Genomic DNA, 6,079 nt, shown 5'->3' on the forward strand with positions numbered 1-6,079 from the left:
CTAGGTTAAATCTTGAAACATTTTCCTGTATCCTGCGACTTCATGGCCGAACGGCGAATCCGTATTCACTAATACATCAAAACAGTCTTCTGCTATATGTTTAAAACGACTTCATTATAGAGCAGTATCATCATTGATTACACTATTATGGCAAACAAGTTTTAACATTTAACTTGAACTTAAAAACTATAATCTACAATTTATGATATGTTTGATCAGCGCCGGATGACATTCTTTTAACATTAAACGCATTATAAATATTTATTCAAGATACACATTAAGGTAACCAAATTAGTATACAATTTTAAGTAATTCATCATACCGATCATTGTTAGAACAACACTTATAAAGCAACCGTACTGGTTAGAAGTAAGTTACATTTCATGATAATTTTTCCATTACATTGGAGTCAGTGAATCTATCTTAAAGAGATCAAATTGTTTCAACAGCGTTTGCTGCAAAAATATACATATATTTAAATATACTAAGCACACAAGACTTTTCGTAGGACAAATTGCTTCATATTCATTCAAAATGATAATGAATGGTTATAACATCGATGTTGGGATTTTAGCAATGAATAAATCCAATAACGACATCAAACAGGACAATGTCAACACAGCAACGTACATTTTGTATATTAGATAAAACTGAAACGGGTAAGACCAGTATGAGGAAGATGCCACTGCCAGGATTTCTAATCTATCAAATGTTTAGAACAAGGTCACTTTGTCAGTTAAAGTGTTTGCTAAAAATTCATGTTTAAATAATTCATTTTTTCCGCAATATTCAACTCAACAATAAGGATTTTCACCACCTCTTTGTCAGTTAAAGTGTTTGCTAAAAATTCTTGTTTAAATAATTCAATTTTTCCGCAATATTCAACTCAACAATAAGGATTTTCACCACGATGCATTTTTATAACCTATTTGACTCTACCACTGCTGACATGGTCAAGACGTTAAGATTACTGCCTTCATATCACTAGCCGTCACCGACGTAGGTAGGAAACCTCGTTTGAGGTGTACAATACTTTCGTAATAGGATGACATCCAGCTTCCTTAATGAATGTCGGTGGTTCTACCTAGGTGCCCACCTGTAAATTGAAGCAATACACGGATGAACACATGTGGTCTTCCTCAAATGTAAAAAGCTGAAAAGTTGCCATGTGACCTATAACTGTGATGGTGTGACGTTAAACAAATTAAACAAAAGAAAACAACTCACCCTGTTTAAAATTATTAAATGAACTTCCATTTTTTGTTCTGATGGGAATAACAACCCATCTATCAGATTAACAAGGCGCTCAGGGATATATATATAATCCAAGTTTAAAATATAAGGGTTCACTTAATGGATTTGAAATTTATGATCAATTCCATTAAACAAGTTAGTTTTTAATCAGACTCATAGCTCGACCTTGGATTAGTTTGGTTGGTACTCAGATATTTCAAGTTTAGCTTTCAGTAAAACCTAGTCAGTGGTCCGCCTATTATGTTACAGTTCGAACTGAAACTTAAAGATTTATGAAGTACGTACACAGGTATACCATCAACCAATTTACTCAAAAAGGAAAACGGAAACATCTTTCATTTAGAAATAGTCTCTTTGGGTTTAGATATTGTAATAGCTGGTTCTCAGCCTGACAATGAATTTGTAACTGCCCGCACAGAATGCAGGGTTACATACGCATTGGATTCGAAAGCTTCTGTCTTTTTCGTTGTTTTTATAATCCTGTTGTAATATCGATCCGTCGAGACGAGCTGGAATGACACCTGTTACACCAGTTCCTTCCTCCATCAACAAGTAACTGTTCATAACATCTTGCGTGTTCCTATCCGTTTCGGAAGTCATTAAGCTGAAGTATATTTTCATCATTGATTTCATGTCATAATTAAAGGTATATTAGATCCAAATTTCATATTTTTAAAACATGAATACTTGCTTCATATAGTGTTTGTAAACATAAAATTAAAATACAGTACTATGCTTTAGGTTTAAAATAGTAAACACTATCATAAATAAACACAGTACACACCACTAAAAACTGGCTGTTTTTTTTAACAATCAGCTGTTACTGCATGACATTGTATTGTAAATGTAGCTCTATATACAAACTTACTTTATATATTTAGTAAAGTTAAATACATTTGATGAGGAGTCTATACATTTGAAGTAAATATCTAAATATAAAATATTTTAATGAAAGATGGCCATTTGATATCTTTAATCTCTTTGAAATCAATATGTATAAATTATTACAACAGTTTAAAGGAAGACACAAACAGTGAAGTATATATGTGACATGTTGAAAAGAATAGTATGGCTATAACACTATTTACTACATACACAAAGAATAAATTATATAAATAATAGCATACATGTAAAACAAAATGTATTTGCCAGACAAAAAAGGAAAGAGAACGTTTCAAATAGTATTGGTAAAGTAATACCATTTGGAATTTCATTCATATAAATGTTATGATCTTGGGGGACAGCATTAGTCTGACATGTCTGTCTGCTACTAAACTGCTTATAGCTGTTACTACACTAATCTCTCAGGCCCTGGATCTGCTAGGTGTAATACAGGTAAGCTAATAAACCTTTAAGGGAATCGTATAACAATAAATAGACATATAACTATTTTGAATTTTGCTTTAAAGGCAAAGAAAATCTCCCATATAAGTGACCCCGTCTCCCCCTCCCCTAAAAGTCAGACATTTTTATCCCCAATAAACAGGACCCTGCCTGGTCCAGTCTGATAATCCATAAAACCCCTGTAGACTTGACATGTAGTCCATGTCAGAGGATCATAAATTTTATTGATATGTAAAGATAATTGGTTATTTCCAGTGCTATACATTTCACTGATTGATATGCAGCAATTTTTTCAAATTATACACAAAATTATTTTAATTGATAATATACTAATTGTAATTGCTCATTCTTGTTGAGTAATGTCCTGACCAATTAAACTATAATTCTTACATCAAGACAATTCTCACCATTTTAGAAAACTCTCACCTTTATTTAATGAAAAATGAAACAATTATTTAAAACTCAATAAGAGAAATGACAAGCATTTTTTTCCATTATTAATTCATTATGATCTTTTTATCTAAGTAACAAAATAAAAACAGAAAAATTGAAATTTGTTTGATTTTATAAGAAATTAAAGAAGCGCTCAGTTGCATTTTCAATTAATGAAAAAATAAATATGGATCCTCATTATAAAATCCAGCAATAAACAGATATCATTGTTCAAAATACACATGATTTATTTATACATACATTATTCATTATTTTTAAAAAGGTCTCTGAATGCATTTCCTTTATTCATTATTTTTCTTTTATAAGAATTAAGCAATGATAAGATATAATTGTTATAAAGCTTAATTAATTGAAAAATAAATATGCTGTTGTATTTTATCACTTTGTTTGTTTAGTCCCAATTTAATCAGGTTTTCTTAACTCGTTATATAAGTGAGAACTGTTTTGCTATAAAGGTGAAAATATCACACGCAATCTATGTAATGCACAGTAGCTATACAGTAGCTCCATATGATAAACAGAAGCAAGTCTATCAATCGTCCAGTCTTGTATATTGGCTCTTACCGCCAATACGCAGACCATAGGCCACATACCTTGCATACCAGAATCAGTGTCTTTAAGCCCTTAAGGAGGTAGGTTACCTTCATATTTGTATGTGCGCATGTCCAACCGGAAGCTAACGTGACGATTAACGACGACGTTTACGACAAACTAAATGTGTTTGTATATTTATTCTTCTGAAAACAATTCATGAACTTGTCTTCGATCTGATGCTTTATGGTTTAATAATGCAGAAATAATGAATAAATTGCCGCAGAAACGCTTCAAAACAATGTTGCCTTAAAATGACGTCATTGACATCATGACGTTACTTGTCAGTTACCGCGCAAAATTAATAGCTTTTATCTTGAAAGTACGTAATTCTGTACATTTTCTTTATTTTAACTATTTTCAAATAACCATTATTTGCTGCAATATTTTTTATCTTTTGCTCTGAATAATAATCAATATTTTGCTTCTTTTATGTAGTTATATTGAAATGTTATGCGGAATGTAAGAAAATGGATGATGGTAACCAATGTTATTTGGAATGTAGTTGGGTGAAAGGTTACTTGTTATGGCCATTTTCAAATAAAAAGTCTAGCAGTTTGATTTGTAATACGTATTTTTCAGGTTCCATTGATAATTTGTTACTTACATACTAAAACTAAGATCTAAAATTGTTCAAATTTCAGTAGAAAATTGTGGTTTCTTGAATTGAATTGATGTTACCATGGAAACAAAGCCAGTGACCTATGTATCTAAATGTAAAATTCAAAAGCGTTGACACTGGTCTATTTAAGAAACACAGCTTCGGCTTTTTATTTTCATTTCAACACTATCCATGAGAATAATAGCAGCACGCTGAACGGTTTTTCCATGAAAAATGGCAGACGAGGGGTACTGCTGTACGTATTCTAAGCAGTGAAATTTGTTTGAATAAATGCAAATAACACGAAAATGTAACCTACGTTAGAAATAATATGTTTTAAAGCTACATCAACTAGAAATATAATCTTATTCATTTTTTTTAAGAAATTACAACAAACAGCAAGATATAAGCTATTTTAAACATCTCTGTTACCATGGTTACTTTAAAATTTAAGAAAAATAGGGTACCATGTAAAGTACTTGGTATTTTGCTAATAATATTACCCACATATTTCATGTTGGTCATTAACAGAATGGCACTGAAGCCGTCGAAAACTCCTATTTTTATACATAGTTGTTTAAAAATGTGAGAAAATGCGTTACCATGGAAACACGAGCCCCGCGACATATACATTTTAAGCTTATATTAGAAAGATAACGTGCATACCAGTAAAATGATCAATTATGCAGACTTCTACGGATATCAATGAAACTAAAATACACTGAAAAGTGTTAAATATCCGTATTTTCCTTCTTTCTTTCAATATGAAATACCTTTGGAGGGTCATGTTCTTCAAACCTGGATAAAAATTGAACTTGAAGGGACAGAGACAAACGAAAATGAGTATGTAGCAGTTAAAACTTCATATTACACGAAATACAAAAACATGCTGCGGTTCAACTAATTTGAATTTACCCTTGTAACAAGGTATCCTACCTCCTTAATCAATATTGTCTTAACTAAATCTGCTAAATAGAATACAAAAAAATAAAAGAAAGAGATTTCCCCTGACTTATACATATCATCCGTTTTCGACAATGAACGTAAAGTACTCTATTCAACTTTGAGTGAAACGGTTTTTGGTTTGTCAGTAATTCTTCTTAGATGTCTGGTAATAAATGTTGTAGACAATACACAGATAAAATGTCAAGACAATCTGAAAATGCTTTATGGCTCAGAAATCCATCCATGAAGACTGAATAGTTTAAAAATGTTTTATTACCTCGACTTTTCGAAGAAAAAGTAGAGCTATTGCACTCGTCCCAGCAACGGCGTCGGCGTCGAAACTTAAAATAGTTAATTACTATCAAAGTCTGCATCAGGAGAATTAATCCCCATAACCCTGGTTTGAATTTTAATAGAGTTATGCCCCTTTAAACTTGGAATTTTGTGGTTTCAGTTTTTGATAAAGTCAAATATCTCTGTTACTATCAAAGCTTTTGACTTGAAAATTAAAATAGTTATTAATTATCAAATTATTCACCAGGAGAAAGATTAAACATAACTTTGACAGAGTTGTGCCCCTTTTTATCTTAGTATTCTTTGGTTACAGTTTTATAAAGTTTTTTACTGGCTAAGCTCTAATTCAGAGTCATACACTGAGAAAGTCGATCGCGCTGTCTTATGGACAACTCTTGTTGATTATATGGTATCATCAATACGGTCCTGCTAAAATGTTCAAAACTGAATCTGACTATTGCGAGGAAAACTCAAACTGTTCAAAATAGCTTTATCAAACATTTCCGGACAAGCTTTGTCATACTGACATACCCTGTGGATATATGAATGATTGTTGCGGAAATTATAATAATGCATCAACATTACCCTTGACAAAAA

The sequence above is a fragment of the Mercenaria mercenaria genome, chromosome 4 (assembly GCF_021730395.1).
Source record: "Mercenaria mercenaria strain notata chromosome 4, MADL_Memer_1, whole genome shotgun sequence".
Taxonomy (NCBI): Eukaryota; Metazoa; Mollusca; class Bivalvia; order Venerida; family Veneridae; genus Mercenaria; species Mercenaria mercenaria.